A 27,183-nucleotide genomic window follows, 5' to 3' on the forward strand; every position below is an offset into this window, starting at 1 on the left:
ATGCATCCTGCATCAAATTCATTAGTAGTTTTTAGAATGTATCTTCATAAAAAAAAAAAATGGACACCTCCTCCTTCCTGCATAAAAAGACATTAAAAAAAAAGTCTCTAAAAATTAAAAATTAGTTTCTAAAAGAACAATTATCAATTTTAACAAAAACAAAAATAAACTAAAGTTAATCTAAATTAACAAAACCTAAAATAGTTCTGGTTAATGGTAGTTCATCTCAATTCTTTTATCCCTCTCAGGGTTTGAGACAAGGTGATCCTTTATCTCCTATCCTTTTTGTAATCATGGCTGATTGCTTGGGGAGGCATATTGGGGATTTGATCCATAGAGGTTTCATTAAGGGTTTACAACCTTCCTCCCATCCTCTTGGTTGCTCTCATTTACAATTTGTTGATGATATCGTCTTCTTGGGTAAGGCTGAAGTTAAGGAAGCTAGAAATTTGAAGCAAGCTATTAACTTATATTCCTCTGCCTCTAGTTAGTTGGTTAATTGGAATAAAAGTGTTGTGTACTTTATTAATACCCCTATCTAGAGACAAAACAAAATTGCTAAAATCCTTGGATGTTCTATAGGATCCCTCCCCTCTTCTTACTTAGGCCTCCCTCTAGGTCTGAAGATCCCTAATACCTTCTGGGAAGATCTTATTAACAAATTTAGTAAGAAATTTGTGGGATGGAAAGGGAATCTTTTAAGCCAGGCAGGTAAGTTAACTCTCCTCAAAGCTTGTCTACAAAGCATACCTACTTATGCTTTAAGTCTCTTTAGAATCCCTACAAAATATAATGAGTCTATTTAAAAAATTCAAAGAAATTTCCTATGAACTGGTTCTGAGGAGAAACAGAGAATGCCTTTAATTGCTTGGGATAATGTTTGCAAACCATTAAGAGAAGGGGGTTCGGGAATTAGGAAAATCAGATGCATGAATGATGCTCTTTTAGCAAAACAAGGTTGGAGAGTCTATCATGATAACAAAGAGTGAAGCACTATATGGAAACAAAAATACCTCTTCAATGCTAAAATCCTTCCTAATTTCTTCTCTGCTCTTGATGTTTTTCATCCTTCCTCTATATGGAGGGCTATTTAGGGGACCAAGAAAACTCTAGGAAAAGGATGTTCATGGAAAATTGGTAATGGGCTTCAGGTGAAATTTTGGGAAGATGTTTGGTTAATGGATCATCCCTTGTTTGAAGATGTCCTTGAAAATGATCTTGTTGATCGATGCAAGCAGAGATTTGGCATAATAGTTAGTCATTATTGGTAGAATGATTCCTGGGTGAACTTAACTGATGTTGATCAAGGCTTCACCAATATCCAATTATCTCTCAATGTTGTTTCTTTGTATCCTAATCGTGAGGATGAGGTTATTTGGCATGCTGACCCTAGTGGCAATTTTAAAGTCTCTTCTATATTTGCCTCAAAGGATAAGGGAAGTCAACCTCTTTGGTATCATGCCTGGATTAAGGGTCTCATTCCCAAAATTAATATCTTCTTTTGGATTCTACTTCAAAATAAAATTTTGACCCTTGATAATTTGCAAAAAAGAGGTATTAATGTGGTTAATAGGTTTATTTTATGCAAAAATGGTTTTGAAGATAGAGACCATATGTTTTTGAATTGTTCCTACACCCAACAAGTCTAGATGGAGATTCTTAACTTTTGGGTTATAACATGGGTCCATCAAAATAATGTGGAGCTCTCTTTTAGAAGCTGGCTTTGCCCCTCTAAGGATTTTGATGCTCTTTTTCTTTGGAAATTTACTCTCCCTCACCTCTGGTGGGGAATTTGGAAAGAAAGAAATAATCAAATTTTTAGGAGTAAAGATCTTCCGGGATGGGTGCTAGGTTAGAATATCATTAGATTGACTATAATCTGAAAGGTCCAATTTGAAAACTGATAATCCTAGATTGACTATAAAATGGAAGGCACCTCCTTTTGGATGGATCAAAGGGAACTTTGATGGAGCTGCAAAGGGAAACCCAAGAAGAGCGAGATGTGGAGGGGTCTTGAGAGATGAGGTGGGTAATGTTATTGACGCTATTGCTATCCCTATTGGTAAATCTAATAGCCACATTGCTGAAGCCACTGTTGCCCTCTATACTATCAAGCTAGCTGTCGAGTTGGGGTATTCCAAATTATGGTTGGAAGGTGATTCTTTGAACATTATAAATACCCTAAATAATAAAAATATTATCTCATGGCCTATTGAAGCTATGATTATGGAAATTAAAACCTTAATTCAAAAGTTTGATAAGGTGGTCATTTCCCATACATATCGCAAGGCCAATGGTGTAGCTGACTGGATAGCCAACTGTGTTGTTCAAATGGGGCATAAGGTGAGGTGGCATGAGGAATTAAAAAGCATGTTGATGTTAAAATTATTATTAATTATGAAGCCATTCATTCCGAAGTGGGAAAGATTTGTTTGGATTAACAATTTAATGATTTGGTGGAGTAGCCTTATGATTGTCAGATTACCTTCCCCGAGGAGGTACATTCATGTGAATTCTATGTGGTTTCAACACGTATCTTCTAAAAGGCAACCTCCAAATTAGGTAACTAAAAACTAGTTTCCTTTCAAACTCTTTGCGTTCTGTATCTAGGTGTTTCTGGTTTTGTGTTTGCTTGGCAGAGTGGGGGGTGAGCTATGGAAAAAAGAACCCAAAAAATGTGATGACTAGAAGGCTTGTCAGGATGTTTGGAAGATTCTTTAGAAAGGGAAGGTGGTTAGTTATCTAGAGCATTTGCATGGCTTCAAACCCCATATCACTACTACTTTCTTTAAAAATTGGGCTGATGATAGAGTCACTCTCCATGGAGTCACTATGAAGCTTACTGAGGAATTCATTGCTGAGGTCACAAGGCTCCCCACACGTGGCATTAAGTTCTCAAAACAAACCAGTATCTCCAATGCGGGCTATAAAATTTTTTTGAAGATGGATGATGAGGAGAAGCAATTGGAAAAGAGTGGATACTTCTTTTATGTGGAGCAGATTAAAGGTATCTGGCGTGATGTGCTTTGCTGCATTCGTGAGTATTTTATCCTGGATGGTAGGAACAAAAGAGTTCACAAATTTCATTTTGTTTTCCTCAACCATTTTAGATACAAGGATAGAATTTCTTTCCCTTTCTATCTGCATTTTTCATTGCTTCAAAGTTTATTTTCCCATAGGAAGAAGGAGTCTCGACCTATTTTACATGAAGGTCCGATACTTCTTATTGAGGGCTTTTGTAAAAATAAGTCCATTGCTTCGACTCCTTCTTCTGATAAGAAGAAAGGTTCTCAGTCCAAGAAGTGTATGATGGATGGGAATGTTAAAGGGAAAGAAAAGGTTAAACCTAAACCCTCAAGTTCTTGGAAACATATTTTTGAAATAAAGTAAAAGTCAAAGAGTTCTGAGGGTTCTGAGAAGGATATCCTAGAGGAAGAGGAAGGGACAGATGTTGGGGAATTTAGCTCAAATTTGGAGGGATATCCACAAACAAAAGGAAAATTTGATAAAGAAAAAGAGGAGGATACTTTAGAGGGTAACTCAGAATAGAGCATCTCTGACAATGAAGGTAATCACACTATGTTCGGGGGGAGTGTTAAAGACAAAGATAACTTAACTGATGATCTAGTTACTATGAAGGAGGTGGATTAAATGGTTCTGGATTCTACTCCTACTATAGAGACTAGGGAACAACAAAAGGAGGATCGAATTCAACAAGAAGTCCCTATTGAAAACAGAGAGGAGGTCCAGATGGATAGGTAGGAACAAATGGATAAGATTGATTCCCCTTTACAGGAGAGTACTGATGACATTTGTGATTCATTGCAAAGGGACAACAAGCTTTCCTTCTTACATTCTGCAAAGCTGAAAGCAGACTCTATTCTCCATGTTGATTCTTGGATCTATAATGAAATTATGGGGCTGAAGAAGAAAGTGGAAATAATGCAACACAACCAGGATGTTGATCGGGCCATAATTAATCACTTGGAGGTGCAAATGGGAAATATCCCTAAAAAACTTAAAGATTATGAGTTAAATCTTAGAATGCTCATGAAGGAAAGTGGTACAAAAATGGAGCAGGTAACATCAAGCATTTGTGCCGTTGTAGCTAGCCTTGGAAAAAGAGTAAATGAAGACACTATTTCTTTGGAGGGCCCAAGTAAGAGGACAAGGCAGAGTTCGAGGAAGAAAGCCTTGCAAGCTGCTATGACTTCGGTGGCCACTTCCATTCAGAACATTGCTATGATTGGGAGGGAGGCTGTCAAGATGATTACAAAACTGCACTAGAAGCTTTGGGTCTTTTGAGTTGTTTCTGTTTATGTATAGGTCTTTTATCTAGTCTATGTTTTTGGTTTTGGTTTCTAGTTTTGGTCCTATTTTTTGGTAAAAATTTGTTTTAGGTTCTAGGTCTTTGTAAAACCTGGATACTTTTATTGAACTTTGCTAGTGGTTTCAGGTCCCTGTAAAACCTGATTTTCTTTCTACTTTTTAGTAGGTTTCAGGGCTGTTCTTGGTGGTCTTAATTGCCTATCTTTCTTGTTTTTGTTAAAGGGTTTTGAGGCTCCTTCAAAACCTGATTTTACCGTAATCTAAAACAGAACCTAAAATATGACTTGTTCTTGATGCTAATCTTTTTCATTTGTTAAAAGGTTTTAGATCCCCTTAAAACTTGTTTTTACCTTAATCTAAAGCAAAACCTAAAATTTGACTACTAAATCAATAAAAAAATCTAACTAAAAACCATTTGTTAAAAATTTCAATTATAAGCACTAAAAAAACTGATATAGCTAAATTAACAAAATTCCATTTACAAATTAATGAAACAAAAAACAAAGGTAAAAGTCAAACAAATATTAAACTAATTCTAATCCAAACAAAACTACATTTTAGGAAATAACACAACCCTCTATTTACTCTATTTATAAACTAATGCTTATGCTAAAATGGATCTACGTTAATGTTTTAAAGTTAGTTCACGCAAAAAAGAATAAGTATGCTATTAAAACAAATCGCAGATTTAAACTAACTTGGAGTTAAAAGTCCAATGCCAAAATTGATAGTTGTCATTTTAAAGTAAAATGTATAGCTATATGGAGATGTAAATACACAATGTTGATTAGACATTTAATGAATTTATAATATCTAGAAATGGTTTTTGTTTGCTGATTTTAAAGTGCTCATTAGATTTTAAATTATTTCAACATTATTTGTAGAGAAAGATTTAAAATCATTTTCAACATATAGAAGATAGAATGGAAAAGATTAACATTCATTATGACTGAAAATATTTGCCAAATAGAAGTATGTGCTGTTAAAATTTTGCAAAATATTTGAACTAAAACATTATGGATCCGTGGTAAAAAACCATCTTACCTCCCAATGAAAACTTTTGGGCCAGTAGATCTGCAATCACTCAAACAAAAACCATATCAATAAAACATGATCACATCGAGTTCACCAAATGTAAGACTTCTAAAGGGGAAATTTGCATAAAAGAGGAACCACAAACTCTATAAAACTATGCAAAATATCCTAGTCTACCGTGAAAGCTATTTAAATTAAGGTGCATAAATAAATAAACATAAAATTCAAAAAAACACCCTCTTCAAATGATACTCCCATGATCTCCTTTCTTCTCCATTAAGTTGATGTTGATGTAGCTCCAATTGACAAGATGCACCTACAATTGAAAGCAAGATGATGATAGAAAACGATATGATACTTGGATTGTGGTTAGCCAAAACAAGTACACAATGACTCTATTTATAAGATTTTGAAGCCAGATACAAGAATTAGAAAGAAAGTGAGCAAATTGGAAATTTTCATAATCATGTGTGAAACTTGAGAATTGTGCCACAAAATGGAAAATTATGATAATATCTGACAATGTGTAATAGTTGTGCATAGAAAGGTGTAAGGAAAATGGAAGATGAAAGTGTAAGGAAAAATCAAAAAAAGATGTAAGAGGTGTAAGCTAAAAATTAGGAATGTGTAAGAGTGGAAAATTTTGAATTTTAAAAACTCATAATTCCCTAAATTATAAATTACGAATATGAAATTAGGAAATAAGAAAATAGAAAATGGGAAATGGAAAATTAGAATTAGAATTTAAGAAGATGGGAAATTAGAATTAGAATTTAGGAAATTAGGAATTCCCATAATTCATGAAAATGGAATCAATTGATTAATAAAGATTAATTAATTGAAAAACTTTAGTAAAGAGGACTAATTAATAAGGGGAGAATGCAATTAAATGATTACAACATAGAAATAGTCTATGCTTTATTTATCCCTATAGGAGAAATTAATAAATTGATTGGCCAAAATGATGAAATAAATGTAAGATAACCCTATTGAAGGATTGTGGTGAAAACACAAATCAAATGTGATGATATTGGATTGGACCAAAGGAATGATTGAATGAAATAAATGACGCTAGATGAATGACATGAAATGATGATTTGTCAAGGACACATGACAAGGGTTGATGACATGTGACATTTAATGAACATTGTAAATGCCATAAGATTGATTGATAGGGTTGACTGAAATAACATCAATGAACATAGTCAATGCTATTAAATTGATTGAATATGGACATGATTAGACACTGAAGGACTCAACAATGTCGAGGATTGAATTAATGAAAAATGATGATATGTCAAGGATACACGACATGTATTAATGAGTGTTGATAAGGCATTGAAGGACATAACAATGCCAAGGATTAAATGATGAAATGATGATATGCCAAGGACATATGACATGTATTAATGAACGTTGATAAGGCACTGAAGTACGTAACAATGCCTAAATGATCAATGATGGTAAGATGATGACATTGAAATGGTTTTGAATTGATTCAAAGTTGATCTGCATTTTGATTGAAAAGGGGTTGAAAATGATGAAAAATATATTGAAGATGTTCATAGAATGTTGATAAATAAGACAGAATGATGATCACTTTGGCTAAAAGATCAAAGTTAGTGAAATGAGGAAATGAGAAAAGTTAGGATGTAAAAGTGACGAAAGAGTAGGCGTAGACCCTTTTTTAGTGTCTACAATGTGATCTTACTATGTGATCCAATTTAAGGCCTCGAGAATATAGTAAAAAAAACTCACAACCTATCTAAATTATATAATTTGAATTAATAATATACTATGTTGTAGAATATATAATAAAATGTGTTAAACAATATGCAAAAACCATAATACAATTTGATAGCTTTTTTTTTTGAAATGTTACATATATTTATATTGTAATAGAGATAAATACATAGAGTGTATTCATAGAGAAAATATTGAGAATAATTAGTTCCAAGATTGAAAAGGGAGTGAGATGTTTCATTTATGTAGTTTTTATAAGTCAAACTCATTGACCCATGATTCATGAGTAGTCGTTCACAAGAGCCCATCTCTCATGAGAAAGAATGGAACACATAACACTCATTGCATTTAGGTGAGTTTATAGAGGTGTTCAACACTGGGACTTTCTAGGAGGTCCCCCATCCCAATATTACTCTAGCTTAAGTGTGCTCAACTATGAAACCCTATTGACCAAACATTCATTGAGTATTGTGCCTTATGAACCAATCATTAGAAAGCCCCTTAAGCTCATTAATTGATACGTAGAGACATTTTCCACATCAAGTCAAATTATGATATTACTATTAGGATTCAATTGTGTATTTGTTTTGATTCAAACACATTGACCCATGTTTCATGAGTAGTGGTTCATAATAACCCATCTTTCCTAAGAATGCAAGGTATGCTTCATTCATTGCATCTAGGTGATGCTAACATGATTGAGCACCAAGTCTTCTCGAGAGGTTACTTATCCCAATACTACTTCTAACTTGAGTGTTATTAACTACAATGTTTCCTCCATGGCTAATCCAACTCTACTTGCAACCCCATTTTCAAAACATTTAACAAGTGTTGTTCCTTATGAACCAATCATTAGAAAGCCCCTTAATCTCCTCAATTGGTAAGTAGGAAATATTTTTCATAGCAAGTCAAATTGTGATATTACTACCAGGATTCTACTATGTATGTTTTTTGAGTCAAACTCATCGACCCATGTTCTTGTGAGTAGTGGCTCATAAGAATCCATCTCTTGTAAGAATGAACGTAATACTTAACACTCATTGCACCTAAGAAATGCTCACAAAAGTGAAGCACCATGACTTCTTGGGAGGTCACTCATCCAAGTACTATTCCAACTTGAGAACACCTAACTACAAATTCCTTCATGGCTAAGCCTACTTTGCTTGTAACCCCATTTCCAAAACCTTCAACATGTGTTGTGCCATATGAACCATTCATTAGAAATTCCTCTAATCTCATCAATTGATAAGTAGGATATTATTATAAATATAAGGTAGGCTAGGTTACTAAGAGGGGAGGGGTCCACTTTGTTAAAGGATTTACAAAAATAAAATGAAGTATGCACTTTGTTAGGAGATTTACCAAAAGATTGTTAAGTCCACCCAGTTAAATGATTTGACTGATGCACCTATTAGGATGAATCAGTGGCTAATCTCTACTCTACAACTTTGATTTGTTAAATGATATTCCTTGAATTGCAATGATCACCCTACTATGATAGATAAGTCTCTACTATACCATATACTACTTGTAGCCTTCTTCAATTTGCACTCATCTGCTTCTCACTTCTATACATGTACTCATACTTAATTATGTTTGGATATGATACAATATATTACATATATATCAATCTAATTAATTACCTTATGGAGTCAGCTACAATACCAAATTCATCATAATTCACAAAGTTAGCCAATTGTTGTAACTTGGGCTTTAAAGACAAACTCGATGATGTTCTAACATTCGAAAGACATTGTCAACACTCAACATGCTCTAGCACTTTGTTGACATTAAATCTTGGTCCATACTGATCACTTTGAGTAGCACAAACTCAGTTAACATTGTATGGCTCAGTGAACATTAAGAAACTCGGTAGATACCAAATCTCTTGGTTGACATTGCATGATTCGGTTAACATTGAATTCTCTTGGTTAACACTGTGAGCTCGGTAGACACTGATATACTTGGTTAACACTAAAAAGCTTGGTTAACACCAAGATCTTCATTACTTCTATTGGAAAGATTGGTAGACTCTTCTATACTCAAGTAACACTGTGCCTAGCTTCTGAAGCTCAGTAGATGTTGTAGAACTCAACAAGCACTGCAATCAAATTTTTTAGCTTGATAGTAATGAAACAAATTGACTAAGTGTTAAGTCACTAAAACTATAGAATTTTGACAAATAAAGGACCATGTGACTAAATTTTTTAGTTACATGACTAAAATTTGTAGTCACTTGACTTAAAGTGATCAAATTATACTATTTTTTTGCAATTCACAAGTATAAATCAATAAATAAATGATCAACTTGGTCATCAAGTAAAACTACAACTAAATTATGGATCAGCCAAAAAAATTGACTAAATATATGATTAAATGAATGACTATAACTCCTCTATTTAATAAAATAAATATAAATCTAGTTAATGTTAGTAGGAGGCAAGAATATAATGCATGGACAATAGGTTCTTGTTTTCTTTGATTAATCATCGAAGTCAATTAAGAAGACAATTAACAAAATAGAAAGTTGTATTATTTTTTAAAAATACAATAAAAATTAAAAAGAAAATTTGATTTTTAAAATGGAATTTTAATTAATTAATTGTTTATTTCATTTTTTCACCTCAATACTATATAATAATGATAGTGCATGAAAAGAGATATATCATCTACATATATTAGAGACAAAAATATATTAATGAATTTTTTTATTAATATCATACTAGATATTATTATGCTTATCAATAGTTATAAAACTTTAAAAAAAATCAAAATGAAAATTCTTTTATTATTTCATTATTACTAGTTCTTTTCCCTCCTTAATACAATATAATATTAGTAGTGTATCAAAAGAGATCATTCATTTAGATATATTAGAGGTTAAAAAAATTACATAAATTAGTATTAAAATCTTACAAGATATTATTATGCTTGTTGTCTAATTCTAATATATTATATTTTAAATGTATGTACAAGAGTAAAGGTGCAAATAATATCAATATTGTATCTTGAAGTTGATAATGTGACTAATGGAAGATCATTGTTCACCCAATGTTCAAAATAAAATTCATATTATTTTATAATGACGAAAATTTAATAAAAATGGTACATTTTAATAACCTTTTAAAAAATACTAAGAAAGTTTAATTGATTAGTATTATTTAGAGTAATTTATTCTAATGTAATCACAAAGATAATAATATAAAAAGCTATTAATAAAATTTTAAGGTAAAAGTTTAATTTAAGTTAACAAAAATGAGTCATATATATAATTAGAAGAAAATTACATTTTATTTTTGGACATACATATTGTATACCAAAATGCAATTACTAGATTATTTTTAAATTATGATTGATGGACCCTTCAAACAAAAAATGTTTAATCATTTATATATCAATATTTTATATATTGTAGATGCCCACAACTAAAAAAAGCTCATTATATTGGCGAAAGAGATGAGTAGAGAATGGTATAGGCAAAAAAACTCGACTATATAACCAAATAGAAGATTGGAAGGGAAAGGCATAGGGTTTATAAGAGATTGGTTGATTTATTTTGCATCAGGGAAGATCATGAATATAAAAAAGGGGCATCAACGAGAAAAGTGATAGCAGAAGTGACAAGGTTTTCCTATTGTTGGTGTTTGTTTCTTTGATTTGACATTCGCCGATGATTGTGAGAAATGAATTAGTAAAGACATAAAATTATAAGGTATGTATGATTTGTCATTACTTCTATTCTATTCAATTTATTGCATAATCCTTTTATTTTCTCAAACTTGGTTGTTAGGGTTTATTTATGGTAGAGATTAAAACATTATGTTAAATTTCAATTATAAACTTCATCAGGATAAGTATGGATAATCATGAAATGCATGTAACCAATGTATGTTTCATTATTATCATTCCCTACTGCCTTGTGGTAATTTGATAGAAAGGTGATGAAACCTCCAATCACACAACTGAGATTGAAGATACTCCCAAATGCAAATATGAATCCTTCCTTCTTGTATTAGGTCACAATGACCCCTTGACCTGCCCAAAGAAGGCTTCTCCAATTCCCAAAAATAACCCTTCATTATGGAAAAAAATTGATGCTATGAATGATTGTAATAGAGAAATGATCTAGCATAGAACACATAAGTGGAGCATCTACAAATAGGGTTATATGAGGCCCTATGCTAAAAACTACAAATGTTGTGTAAAGACCAATGTTTGCATTGTTGGTTGCATCTAGGATCACATGTCCTCCACCTCCCGTACTTATGACATGATTAAAAATGTTAGGATAGCATAAGAAGATCTACCCAATCAAGATAATATGAACAATATGGGAATTATGGTGCTATGTCTACTAGGAGCCTTAACAGATGATTTCCCTTCGTCAGACACACCTATGTTTGAACACCAAGTTGTAGGAACAAACAACAGATAATACACAAAATATGTTTTCCCTCAATTAGGGTTACCAAACAAAGGAACAAAGATTCTTCAGCCTCAAGTTTTACATTAATCTAAAAGATAGGTTCTTTAAGAAATGCATTGTAGGCTTTCTACGAGAATAAGGATCGCTAGGTGTCCCCCAAAAAATTGTTGGACATTTCACAAAAACATGAAGAAAAACATAAGATAATTACAACAATGAAAATATCCAACATACTCATTTGAACATAATTGCATGACTTCTGTCTAATTTATTTTAGTATTAATATACATCACTAGATGAGAGTGACTTAGAGCCACTAGCTATGGTTACTATGTTGTAAGGCTTTCTTGGTTCTCTCATGTATTAATGACTGGGTACTTGTAAACACAAACATTTAATCTGATTCCATAAATATTTTAGATAAACAATGTGTAAGAGTTATATGTTTTTCTTTCCTTTTCCTTGGCTTTTAACTTCTTCCAGATTTGTAACTTTCTAGAACCTTAAACATTACATTTTTTTGTTTATATGCACCAAATGAAATGATGAAATCTATTCAAATATTAAGATGTACATCTAAATGTATATAGTAATAATTAAAATTTAAAATCATGTTATATTCAAAGTTTGAATTAATTAGTAAATATTGCACTATATGTTCACATCCTCGAGTAAAAAAATTGTTTATTTAGATGTATAACATAGTGAAAACATTAGTAGTTAAAGAAATTATTATAAAAGAGATGAGCAGGTGCAATTGATAACATTGTTACCAACATTACTTGGTGGACCATCCTTCCTCCAACATTTTCTTTTATATGTTTTAGAACATTGGCCCCTATTACAAGTACCAACAACTGTTAAGCATCGCAAAATAATAAATTTTTTATCATTTAAAAGTAAAATAAAATAATTGACATTAAAAAGTTTAAAGTATATTAAAAATGGGCATTTATTGGTCAAATTATTTGATCTTATAGATAATATAAAAATTACTTTCTTAACTATTTTATCTAATAAATATCATTAAAATTCATTCCACCCATTTCATTTCTACTTATCTTTTAATCATTTCTATGTGTCATGAATAAGCCATCTCAAAAACCAAGATAGCTAAGAAGTATAAAAAACATTTTAATATTTAATGGGTTGTGTTCCATCAATCCAAGTTGAAGACATCTACAACACCTCCATTTTCTTGATGAAGAATCCAAGTGCAAGTGGCATGTATGTTTGCTTTTTAGAAGAAGTAAAGGTCATGCATTGAATAAAATACATTGTAGGCACATTACAAAATAATTATTTAGGATGAATGTAAAAGTTTGACTACAACTTTTGTTTGAGTGGCATCTCCAATAAGCAAATCACTTTTGATAAATGTTTGAAATCCAACAATTTTTAATGATCAATATTGCATACTGTAATCTATTACAAATGGGAAGTTCAACTTACCAATCTCCAACTGCTTTCTCTAATTGCCATCCATCCACCTTTCACTTCCAAGGAGACTTGGCTTCATATTAAAAAATGTTATAGCTATTATACTTTTCTTTCTCTTATGACATTCAAATGTATTGTACGAGTTAAACCAGCTTGACATTTCTCTGTTAGGTTGCCTCTCAGTTAACTATATCTATGACAACCCCCTGGTTCTATATCTCTCTTAGTGTTTGCACTTCACTACCAGAAACTTGAAAACAAATCTCCTCCACTAGAATTACAACCAAAAAAGTTGGTGAACATCTAAAAGTAATTATAAATTTGATATATTTCTAAAATTCAGCTCTCTATATATCATCCACCATAACCTCTATAAAAAATGGCCATTCTTATGTTCTTTAGTATGAAAATGCTAGATTGGAAGAGAACTTACATTAAAAGCTTTAGCAAGAATATGATCATAAAACTTCGGGTCATTCTTTAGTTGAAGGAAGTATAGAATGCATTGTGGTTGGTGTTTGGTTATAACTGAAATACTATTACAAATTACAATCCTGTTGAAGATATTCAATGAGCCTTTCATGGTAGTTTTGGCATGTTTTTGGAGCTATAGCAGAAAAAAAAAAGGAAGCTTAATTTTTGTATGTACTCTTGTTTAGTTAAACAAATGTAGTAAGAAATAATATTTCACACATCAAACAGATTACATTCAGAGATCAATGTATTGTAGTTGTCTTTATTGCATGTGAATCTTAATTATATTCTAGTGTTTCATAACTCTACAATAAATTGGAATGCAAACCTACAATAAAAAAAGGTCGATGTTTGTATACAAACATTTAAAAAATCAACCAGATCAGTCAAGCAAACTATTTATAAAATTATTCAAAGCCAAATAAAACATCACTACGTTTGTAGTGGGATAGTGGAATCAAAGAGCACTTTAAGATGTAGTTTTTATTCTATATCACTATTTACTTCTTTTGAATGAATTAGACTTTCCAAAATGCCAATTTTGTTGCTTGAACAAGATGAAACTATTCAATGAGCTCATTTATCATGAATTTTCATGAAAAAAAAATGTTCAATATACCATTAATAAACATTCTAAACAATCTGTTGCAGTGTGAGGTGCATATGAGAATTGAGGGTGCACAGAGTGTAGCTATGGTTGGCGAAAGGTGTAGAAAGGAGCCAGTGGGCAAAATTGAGAAATAGAAGAGCAAGGAATTTTTTTGGGAGTAGCTGGATCTGGGCAGGATTACCAGATACATAACAAAATTGCATGGCTTTGATCAGGAGTTGACCAATAGTATGATTGGTTCATGGAAGGATGGAAGAGTGAAGGTGAATGGGGTTTCTTTCATGATCACTAAGGAGGTGATTTCGATCGTTGGTGAAATCTCGATTGAGGGTTTTAAGTTTTTCAGGGACAAGAAGCTCTCGGCTAAGAGCAGGGACAAAGTTTGGGAGCAATTGGATCTGGGCAAGATTACTAGATACATAACGAAATTGCATGGCTTTGATTAGGAGGTGACCAATAGTATGATTGGTTCATGGAAGGATGGCAAAGTGAAGGTGAATGGGGTTTCTTTCATGATCACAGAGGAGGTGATTTCAACCGTTGCTGAAATCTCGATTGAGGGTTTTAAGTTTTTATAGGGACAAGAAGCTCTTGACTAATGCATTAATTACATTTACAATAGGAGCAATAGAAGGGTTAATTCTTTCTACATTCTACTTAGTCACAAGGATCCAATCTATTGTAGTGTGAGGTGCATATGAGAATTGAGGGTGCGCAGAGTGCAGATATGGTTGGAAAAAGGTGTAGAAAGGAGCCAGTGGGTGAAATTGAGAAATGGAAGAGCAGGGACAAAGTTTGGGAGTAGCTGGATCTGGGCGGGATTACCAGATACATAACAAAATTGCATGGCTTTGATTAGGAGGTGACCAATAGTATGATTGGTTCATGGAAGGATTGCAGAGTGAAGGTGAATGGGGTTTCTTTCATGATCACTGAGGAGGTGATTTCAACCATTGCTGAAATCCTGATTGAGGGTTTTAAGTTTTTCAGGGACAAGAAGCTCTCGGCTAATGCTGTGCGAGATTTTGTTAAGGATGAGAAGGAACTAAAAGCCCTGAAGAAGATTGACATGTACTATGTTCCTAACACCATGAAGAAACTATGGAGGTATGTTCTAAGAGCTGTTATAGAGTATATTACTTTGGACCCTAGGTTTGATAGGGCTCGTACCCACCACTTTATTCTTTTGAATCATTTTTGGCGTAGCCGTAAAATTTCTTTTCCTTTTTACTTGTTAACTTCTTTGAGTAAGGTGGTGGTTAGTTTCAAAAAGAAGCCCTCTGATAACCTCGCGTTGCATGAGGGGCTCCTGCTGCTTATTTATGAGCATTTTAAGGCTCAGACTATAAGAAAGGATCCCCCTCAGACTGAGAATGTGACCTTTGGTAGCTCTAGCTACTCTTCAAACACGGATGCCATTCAAAGATTTAGCTCTGAGGATGACATGATTTCATCCGCTGATAAAAAAGCCACCCATCAGGTTTAGAACTCACCTTCCTCATCACCCCCAGCAGAAAAAGTCCTAGGGATCATGGGCAGAAGCATCTTGTGAAAGACGTGAAGGATGACATCAATGAGGAGGAGGATGTGGAGATGAAAGAGGAGGAAATGGAGATGCAGGAGGAAATTAAGGAGGATTGGGGAGGGAAGAAATGCAAGAGGGAGGGTATGAAGGAGGAGATTATGTAGCAAGATCGGGACATGTCTTCGCTGCCTCTTTCACCTATCCATATTCATGCACAACCTGATGAACAAAATTTAGATAATGAGGTTGAGGGTGGGGAGGTGAAGGTATATAACAAGAGGAAAGCTTGGAAAAACTTTAAAGTCAAGACCTCAAAAATGGGCATTTTTAGAGAGGCCATGATCTCGCAGGTCCTTGTGGATAACCAAGAAGAGACGAGGCTTGAAGAACTCATTGACCCAGCTATTGCGGCTATTTTAGACAAAGCTAGGGAAATCAGGTTGAATCTCTTGAACAATGCCCACAATAGCATGATTGATAACTTCAGATCAATCAAATGGCATTTCCATGAGTTGGAGGAGGTCAAAGAGCAGGTGGGTCATATGGAGAGTAACAAGAATGGAGCAGACTTTGATAAAAGAGATGACAATGGTGAGAGGCTTAGTCTGGCAGAGAGAAGGATCAACACCCTCAAAATCTACAATCATAACCTCTCGAATTAGATGATTTCGATGCTAAGCTCCATTAACAACAACATCATATCCTTAACGGGTTGGATCAAAGATAGAGTTATGAAGGATGATGAGGGTGGCAAAGACAAGGAAGAAGCCAAAATGGGGGTCAACACCACAAAGGACAACATCAAAAATGGTTAGGACCAGGAGATCAAAGGGCACTCCAACAAGAGGCGAAGGAGAACAAGATGGCCTATGAGGTAGCTCAGGTCATGCAAGAATTGCAGAGAAAGAATGAGGACTAATCCTCTGCCTATTCTTTTTTTTTTTTTGTGCCTTTTTTCGGCTTTTTGTAAGGGCTTTTTCCCTGGTCATTTCATGTTGTTTCTGTTCTTGGCCTTTTCTTTGGCTTTTGTCTATCGACTGGGCCTTATGCTTATTTTCAGCCTTTGAACTGGAACTTTTTTGGCTGGGATTTTCATGCTTATTATCAGCCTTGTTAATGTTTTAACTCTTGGGTTTCAGGGTCCCTATAAAACCTATTTATCTAATCAAAAACATTCTACACAATCAAATAGTTCTTTAAAGCTACAATTTCTCAATAATGATCAATAGTCTTCTGAACTTCTTACAATATACAACAAGAAATCACTCTACAATATTACATCATAAGACTAAATTATTGAGATGGATGGCTCTTAGATGTTTACTTGTATCTCGAGCTAGGGCAACCGTGCCCTAGCTCTATTTGGTTCTTACTAGCACTATGACGGTGGGCATTTGGTGGCTACAGGGGTGTTGCTTGGGGGGGCTCTTCTTGCTGGGTCATGGATTGGGTTGTGCATCTAGAAGAGGAGTTTTTTGCTGCACATAGATACCATCTTATTCATACCTATATTTGCATTTGGCATGGGTAGTGGCTGCTGTTACTGGTAGTTTTGCTAGCTTGCAGCCTTAGTCTATTTCTTGCTGTGGAGAATGGGGGATCGAAGGCATTGGTGTGTAGTTGGAAAGGAATTGATTAAGGGTGGGGGGAGATATCCCTTTCCCATCCTTTATTTTTTTCAAATAGCTAATGCTAAGGGTGAGGCAGTAGCGAGGAGCCTGCACTTGGATTTTTGGGTGGCATTAGGCCCTAAGTTTTCAAATCAAGGGATGAAGGCTTTTGACAACAATCTATTTGTTTCAAACTCTAAGACTGTTGAGGTGGGGTTATCGAATGGCCCAAGGATTTTGAAGACCAATGGATGTCTCAAGAAGTGTAAGGAGAGGCCAAAACTAGTTATTCTAGTTGAGATGATTGCAAACGATGTTGAATATTATTCACATAATTCCTTATATTGTACGTTTTTGGGGATGAGGGTTTCTACGTAATTTTTGGAGGTTTGGGCTCAGAGAACTTGGGAGCCAAAGGGGGAAATGGAGATAAAGCTACTAGAAAATAGTTATTTCATGGTTACTTTTAACTGCATTGCTGATCGCAATCGAGTGTTTGAGGGAGGTCCTTATTTCCACAATAAGGTTGGGTTGTTTATCAAGCCATGGCATGCTGGCTTCAACCCCATAGAGGAGCTACCAAATCAAGTCCTAGTGTGGGTTTGTTTATCAAGGTTCCTAGTGGAATGCTGTCGAGAGGATGTGTTGCATTTTTTAGCCTCAATGCTTGGAAATCTGGTATGGACTTCATCACAGACCTTAGGTAAAAAGGTAATGGCTTTTGCATGCATTTGTGTTGAAATTGATCTAAGTAGACCTTTACCAGGTGCAATAGAGATGTGTGTGGGTTCTTATTCTTGGGTGCAACAATTGGACTATGAAACTCTTCCTTTTTGTTGTCGTCTTTATCAAGAATATGGTCATTTGCAGTGAAGATGCCCAAGGAATAAGCCTCGAGAATCCCAGCTGACACAACCTATGAGCAATCCTCCTGAGACAGATAAAGGAAAAAAAAATTTCTCCTAATGTGGTATGTGATTTTAATGGATTTGTTCTAGTAAGGTCTTGAAATAGGAACAGGGGTCAAAAGAGGCCTTTTAAAGAAAGGTAGGATGATACCTTTAACAAATTTGAGGTTTTGGATGAGCTCAACCAACAAGAGGTGAACTTGGGTTTGATCAACTTGGATCATGGGCTAGTGGGCTTAGCTCAAGAGGATCCTATTATTGATTCTACTATGGATCCACCAGGGGATGAGTGTTGACAATTGGATGTAGATCTACAAAGGGAGACTTCTATGGTGCAGGAGCCCTTGGCCATTGTTACAACAATAGGTGTGGATTCTCCATCTATTGGGAAACACATTGGTTCTAGCTAAATAGTGAAGGTTAAGCCTCCTCCTAAATTGGGCATTCTACAGAAAGATATCAAGAAGGGTGGGGTAGAAAAATTTGCTAAACCTGGCCGAAAAAAGGATGTGGAAAAGATTAAATTAGCTAGGGAAAATTTGGTGGAGTCGAGGGTAGTTAAGCCTCTAGATTCTATTTTTTCATGCCCCTTGAAATGATTATTCTATCATGGAATGTGTGGGGCTTTGACAACAACCCTAGACAAAAAGCGATTCATGAGTTAGTCAGAAGGCAAGGTCTTGATGTTGTCTTTTTGTAGGAAACTAAGTTATCTATTGAGATTATGCAAGGTTTGATACCTAGGTTGTGGAGAAATGGGGAGTGTCAATGCATTGGGGCTCATGGTACTTCTATGGGTTTGGCTGGTTTATGGAATCCTCGAAAAATTTAGCCTCTTTGGTGGATTTCTTCTAAATCCTCGATGCCCATGATTGTTACTAGCCTAGAGTTAGGGGACATAATATTATTATCCAATATTTATGCTCCTACTAATTTCTAAGGTAAACAAGCTTTGTGGTCCCACATTAGGTTGGTTTGTAGCATGTTTCCTTTTCATCCTTGGATCTTGGCTAGAGATTTCAATGCTATTTGTGAGTTGGATGAGAAGCGGGTGGTACTAGAAGATTAGAGCCTTCTACACTACTGCTTTGAGACAATATCAATACTTTGAATATTGTGGATATTAAACCTAACAATGGTCAGCTTACCTAGAACAACCATCGAAGTGGAGAGTTTTGTATTATAGAAAGGCTAGATCAGTTTCTAGTTTCTGGTTACTGGATTGGAGGGATGTGGTCATCCTACTCTAAGATCATGGATTGGAGAGGATCAGACCATTGGCCTATTAAACTTTCTACAGAGTCAACTTGGGTGCTTCAGAGGCCTTCTTTTAGATTCCAACTTATGTGTCTTTGGGACTCATGTTTGTATGATTTGGTCTCTGATTGGTGGAAGAAAGGTAGACTAGCCTATGGCACCTCAAGGTATATTTTTGCTAAGCTTCTTCAATATGTTAAATCTGAACTCAAACGATGGAATCATTTGCACTATGGGAATGTCTTCCATGAAAAGGCAGGGGCACATGATGATCTAGATGATATCACAAGAAGGATATGGGAGGAAGGGACAACTGAGGACCTACTTTAGGATGACGCTTGGGCTATGAAATTGTTGGAAGAATGGGAATTGCGAGAGGAAATGTATTGGAAATAGAAGGCACACATTGAATGGATTTAGGAAGGGGACAAAAATACAACTTTTTTCTTCAATTCTATGAAAGCTAGGAAACATGGTAACTCTATCTTTGGGTTGCCCCATCTATCTTCCTTTTTGGAAATGTTTAGGGAGGCAGTGTAGTACTTTGAATCTCTATTTAGAGAGGACTTGCAAGGGGGGTCTCCAGAGGAAGTGCAAGTTCTTTCATGTATCCCCTCTCTTGTGACTGAAGATATGAATTAGTAGCTCATGAGGGATATATCACTTGAGGAGCTTGAAGGGGTTATTTTTAATATGAAGAAAGGGAAGGCTCCAAGTATAGATAGTTTCCCAATTGAATTTTTTCAAGATTTCTAGGATATCATCAAATTTGATCTCATGGCTGTGGTTCATGAGTCTCAACACAATAAGCAGATGTTAAGGGCTCTAAATGCTACTTTCTTTGCTCTTATCCCCAACCATGAGGGGGCTGATAGGTTGAGTCAATTTTGGCCCATCTCTTTATGCAATGTTATCTATAATTTTTTTTCTAAACTTATTACAGACAGGTTGAAGAAGGGGCTTGTTGATTTGATCCCAGAGGAACAAAGTGGTTTTGTAGCTAGCAGGAAAATTTTGGATGAGATTGTTATTGCAATTGAGGTCATCCATTCTATGGCCAGATCAAAAGAGAATGCAATGTTTATCAAATTGGACATGGCCAAGGCTTATGAAAAAGTTAGGTGGTCCTTCCTATGATGGGTTCTTAGTGCTTTTGGCTTTGCAGAAGATTGGATTCAATGGGTTTGGAGTTGTGTCACTTCAGTTTCTTTCTTGATGCTTATTAATGGGAGTCATTCAGATCTTTTTGGGGCTTCAAGGGGGCTTTGTTAGGGAGACCCTCTCTCCCCTTATTTGTTTATCCTTTTGGCAAAAGGCTTGGGGAGATGGATTAAAGGGAATGTAGAATCTAGTTTTATTCAAGGCTGGAGGTGGGGTGGAGCATTACTCCCGCAAACTCACTTGCAATTTGTAGATGATACTACTTTGATGGGTATGGCTACAATGAGGGAGACATATAATCTTTGAAGGGTCTTGGATGTGTATTTGGTTGCTTTAGGATAGTATATTAATGAGGGAAAATCCTCCATCTACTTCTTCAATACTCCAGACTCTATTCAACATATGATTGCTCATACCTTGAGATTTTAGATTGGGACTCTTCCTTTAAAGTATCTTGGCATACCCATCTTGGTGAGTAGGCTTCCTAGGGAGTCTTGGCAGAATATTTTGGACAAGTTTTGGGCAAATGTTAACCACTAGATGCATTGGTGGTTATCCTTTGCTGGAAGTGTCTAGCTGATTAAGTCAGTTGTGTAGGCTTTGCCTATTTATAGATGCATGCTCTAGGTTGCTCCTATGGGTTTTCTTAAGGATCTAGATTCTGTGGTGCACCAATTTTTATCGGTTGGCTTCTTGGAGACCTCCAAATGGAGTTTGGTTAGATGGAAAGTGGTGTGCAGTCTGAAAAAAAATGGGGGATTAGGCTTGAGACAGTAGGCTTTGATTGGGGAAGCATTGGCTACAAAACTTTACTGGCAGTGGTGTGATGAGCAGGATAAGAGCTGGGTGATGATTCTTTCTCATAATTATCTCTTAGGGATTCCTTATCTTGATATTTATAGGTATCCTTTTGGGGGGAAGGGATCTGTCATTTGGGATACTCTTAAGAAAGGGGCTAAGCTTATTAAGGATGGACTATTTTGGATTTGCAAGCGAGGGGTGGAGGCTCAATTTTGGTCAAATTCCTGGGATGGATATCCCCCAATCACTTCTCAATTTCCTAACTTGATGATTCTTTATCAATGGTTTTTGGAGGCTAGTTGGTCATAGGTGAGTGACTTTAAGTCCTTCTTCCCTGGTGATCAGATGGAAATGGCTAAGTGGAAGTCCCCAGATGAATGGCTAGTTGCTAATTTATAGGAGGAGCATGCTGTGTTACAAAATATCCTATCCAATAGAATATGTTGTTCTCTCAGGGAGGATGATGTTCTTTCCTAGTCTCCCCATCCTAGGGGGACCTAAATGGTAGCCTTTGGGTACAACAGGTTGATGTCTCATAAGATGGTTTTGCCTAAAATGCAATGGTGGAAGATGGTCTGGAACAAGCTATCTTGGCCAAAATGTAATTGTTTTATTTGGATGTTGGCTTGGAATAAGTGTTTGACTTGGGAGAATATTTAGAAGAGAGGATTCCATGGCCCTTGTATTTGTGTCATGTGTGGGGCTAATGAGGAGGACTCTACCCATTTGTTCTTTCGTTGCTGTTTCACCTTGTAGCTCTGGCATTTTTGGTGGGGTGTTTGGATAACTCCTTGCATCCACGCTTCCTCCTTGATTGAGTTTTGGTAGGGGATGCGTTGCCCCCCTTCTATGGCTCCTTTTCTATAGGAGGTGTGGTTTGTGGGGCCTATCTTCTTATTGTGGTAGATTTGGTTGGAGCGTAATCGAAGGATTTTTCGTGGAGAACAGAGACAAGTGCAAAAAATTTGACAGAGGTTATTGGGCATGGTTCAAGAGATAGTTGAGGCTAAGTGTGTAGTGGAATTACCTTTGGGGGAATGAGATACTGAGTTGGTGGAGAGATTAGGGATTTCAGGGTCTTCTTTGGCCTTATGTAGGGCTAAGAGATGGAGTCTTGAGAAGCAAAAAATTGATAGGGTTGGAAAATGGTAGCTTCCTCCCTATGGGGTCTTGAAGATCAATACTGATGGATCTTCAAGGGGCAATCTAGGATTGGCTGGTATAAACGAGATTGGTAGAGATTCTTTGGGCTTAGTGATTTTTATATTTTCGATCTATGATGGGATTCAAACCATTAACCTAGTGGAAGGGTTGGCTATTCTTATTTCTCTTGAGAAAGCTCATGCTTTAGGGTGGTGAAGAATAGTTTGTGAATCTCATTCCTAGGTGTTGATTAACCTACTTATTGAACAGAAAGTGGAGGATGTTAATTGGCAGCTAGCTAGGATTGTGCAACAGATTTTGCAAGTTAGTTCTTTGATAGAAATGGTGACTTTTGTCCATATTCCAAGGGAGTGGAATAGGGTAGCTGATTGTTTGGAAAAATGGGCTTCCAAGCATGCTGAGGGATGGAGAATTGAGGATTGCAAGTTGGCTCCTTAGGAGCTCCATCCTAACTTAAGGAGCATTCTTGATGAGGATAAGGTTGAGAATGATGACAGATGATGGTGTTGGCTATTTTATCTCTGTTTGGGGTTGGGCTTTTGTTGTTCTTTAGTACCTTAGGTCCTTGATCTCTTTGTATTAGTGCTTTCTAATCTTTAATAAAGTTTTTACCCCTTTGTTTTCAAAAAAAAAAAAAAAGACTAAATTATTAAAATTGAAAACACAATGATAGTCTTACTAAAATTGAAAGCACAACAATGATACTATTTCTCTCAAATTACTTATATATATATATATATATATATATATATATATATATATATATATATATATATATATATATATATATATATATATATATATATATATATAAGTAATTTGGCCTCTTTTGAAATCCCTAGTCACTATACTAACTGCATTTTTTTTTTTCAGATTTCAAAATAATAGATCATTTGAGTTCTCTATACTATTCACATCTTAGTTATTGTGTCAATAATAATATCCCAATTATGCATGGTGCAAGAATTAAAAAAATGCAAATGAAGAACACAATTATGTGACATAACAGTTGTTCTTTGCAGATAATATTATAAATTTCAAATCATTATTAACAATAGAAAAAATAATGTTTTGTATTATATTTTAATTAATAGAAATACAAAATTAGAAATATTTCTATTTTATAGTTTAACTGCATTTTATTTAAATAATATAAAGATCTATTTTATAGTTACCTTAAGATATAAGTAGGGAGTTATAATGGAATCCTTTCTATTTTGTAATTTGACATTGATTCTCATTTAGAGATATCTTTCTAATTTAGTTCTTAAAAAAATTAATTAATAATAGATATATAAGATTTATTTTATAAAATAATTATGAAATTATAATGGAAACATTTTAATTTTAGAACGAATTCTTATTATATTAATTAGAAAATGAAAGTTGTACAAAATTTGCATATTTTATAATGCAAGAAGTCATTAAAACACATTTCCTTGTAACTAGGATGTCACTTTGTTTTATGAAATAACAATAAAGGTTATTTATTTTACTAAATAAAAATGTAGGACAAGTCTAATAAAACTATTATCAAACTACAATTTTATTTTAGAATTAAATGTGTTGAGAGATATTTTCATGATTAGAATTATAAGTAACAATTGTAATACCACAAAATTGACACATTGTCATGCTAAACCAATTTTGGTCTATTAATTAATCTTAAAGTCCTATTTTACGAGGCAATCTTGATTCTGTTAATCACTACTTGACCTAAGTGTCAAATGTAGAAAATTTCCAATATGCATTGATTACATACTCTATTTAATTCCTAACTCTAATCAAATTAGCAAAGGTAAACCTATTAATCAATTTAATTTTATAATGAGTCCTAGCACTTAAATTAAATTTACCCCTTTGGCTAAAATACACATTAAGGAATTAAATGTATTTGATTTAATTAAATATATCCTCATTTTAATTATTGAGTTTAATCATTCAATTAACTAAGATTATTCATTTATGAGGTCATATTCAATTTTATTAAATCAAATATACTCTCCAAATTCTTTCTCTAGTTCAAAATTGGAAACTTTGAGTGAACTAGAATTGGAAAAGGAATTGAATCAGTTAACTTTCTTTTCACAGGGAATTTTCCATTCTAACTGAATCTCATTCCCAATCCCAACCATTCATTTGATTCGATCTTGACCATTCATCAATTTTGGAATTCTATTCAAGAAACCCTCAATTCCTCATTTCAGAAGATGGATAGAAAAAGTATTGAACTTATGCTGAATTGATTACTCACTTCATTTACATTCATAGTTTTATTACTCTTGCATATTAATCTCATATAGTTTAAATATGCATACATTTAGATTAATCTTGCATATCATATAGATAAAATCCTTAATTCTAGATGTCTGGTTGCTAGCTTCTCAATCTGAGAGTGAATAGAAAAATTTATCTAGTTAGGAGGCAATAGATCAACTTGTTAGGTTATTTCAGATGAACAATCCTATGTTCATTCTGGGATGATTCTTCATACAATGATCATGTTGAAGTGTGTTTAGTACATTATTGAGAGATGGGTATCTCCCGTGTGAGGAAACCCAACACCCCATGCGAATAAGTACCAGAATGGTACTTCCTCGTGTGAAACAAATTGTAGGCTTGCATGAAGAATGAAGTCTCCGTGCAAGACTTGCAGACAACACTTCAAATGCTCAAAAAAAGAAAAATAGATCAAAATGCATAGAATTTTAAATGTAAAGTGGGATACTCGACTACTCACCGGAGATTTGTAGTCCATTGATCGACTATGTCACCTTGAGTGCTTGAATCAATGCAAATCCATAGGGACCACCATTTTCTCTTCAGAGCTTCTTCTTCACAAAATATAAAATGCACAAATGAATTGAAAAATACCTTTTGACCCTTATATAGGTTTTGACCTAATTTTTTAATGTTCTTCAATTGATGTGAAAATTACCCCATTAGCTAATTTGACCATTCTAAATTTATTTTTAGGATCGAATTTAGAATCTGACACACTTAAATAGCTCAAAATTGCATTTTAAAAATTTGGGACTGACACAATCAAGCGCTTGTACAGTCCAATTTTATTGATACTTTATGAATCTTGGACTATTTTCAAATCACATTTTCTTCAAATTTTCTAAATTTTCTAGAAAAAGTCAAATCTAGTCAACTTCGGTCAAGCTTGGTCTTTTGGACCTCAGAATCACTTCGAAATGACTCCAAATTTTCTTCAAATCCTTTTGTTCTCTTCTATATTCTTTTGAACCTCAAATTTCTTCAATATTTCTCAATATACTACTCTGCATCATTGTTTTGGTGTGTCATCTTTCCATTTCACTCCCGAAGGGGGCATAATGATTGCAACATTGAATCTTTCAAAACTAGCTTCAACTCAATCTGAATCTTATGTCATCTATCTTATCTTTTGATCAGCTGATTAATCTTATAACAATTCTTGTTAGAGTTTGATGGATAGGTATCAGGACAGTCTAACCCTAACTTCTGAGGATTAAGCCTTGTTTTGGGGATGATCCTCTGACTCATGATAGGTCTTGTTATCTCTTTCATGGACTAGAATTTAGGTTTTCTATTTGGACTTTGGGGGATCAAGCTCCATTTTGGAGATAATTCTAAATTCTTGCTAAGGATTAAGCTTCGTTCTGAAGATAATCCTAACCCTTGCAAGGAATTAAGCCTCGTTCTTGGGAAAATTCTAAGCTATTTCTTTCAATCACTATTTAATGGACATGTATCAAGACAATATAACCTTGACTCTTGAGGATTAAGCCTCATTTTGGGAAGAATTCTATGAATCGTGATTAATCTTATCAACTTCTAATGTACACGTATCAGGATGGTCTAACCTTGACACCTCAAAATTGGGTCTCATTCTAGGAAAAATTCAATGAAGTTTGATAATTTTTGTTCTTTCAATTTTGGTATCTAGGTGTTCTATCTAGATTCCCTTAGAAGGTTAAGCTTCATTCTAGAGATAACCTTAAAAAGCTTATCAATTTTGGTATCTAGGTGTTCTATTTGGATTCCCTAAGGTTAAGCTTCATTCTGGAGATAATCTTAAAAAGCTTATCAATTGGTCTTTGTATTATCAATTTTGGAACCAATCTCATTTCTTGATCTATGCTTCGTTCTTTTGATTTCTTTGAAGAAAAGTGTCATTCACACATTTATTCAAAAGGGGCAAATGTAATACCCCAAAATTGGCACATTGCCATGCTAAACCAATTCGGTCTATTAATCAATCTTAAAGTCCTATTTTACTAGGCAATCCTAATTCTAATAATCGCTACTTGACCTAAGTGTCAAATGTAGAAAATCCTTAATCTGCATTAATTACATACTCTATTTAATTCCTAAGTCTTATTGAATTAGTAAAGGTAAACCTATTAATCAATTTAATTTAATTATGAGTCCTAGCACTATAATTAAATTAAATTTACTCCTTTGGTTAAAATACACATCAATGAATTAAATGTATTTGATTTAATTATATATATTCTTATTTTAATTATTGAGTTTAATTATTCAATTAATTAAGATTATTCATTTATGAGGTCATATTTAATTTTATTAAATCAAATATACTCTCCAAATTCTCAAGTTTGTTCAAAATTGGAAACTCTAAGTGAATTGGAATTGGAAAAGGAATTGAGTTAGTTAACTCTCCATGATACTTAGAATTGAATCAGTTAACT

The sequence above is a fragment of the Cupressus sempervirens genome, chromosome 11 (genome assembly GCF_028749045.1).
Source record: "Cupressus sempervirens isolate cs-2001-9-10 chromosome 11, ASM2874904v1, whole genome shotgun sequence".
NCBI classification, from domain to species: Eukaryota; Viridiplantae; Streptophyta; class Pinopsida; order Cupressales; family Cupressaceae; genus Cupressus; species Cupressus sempervirens.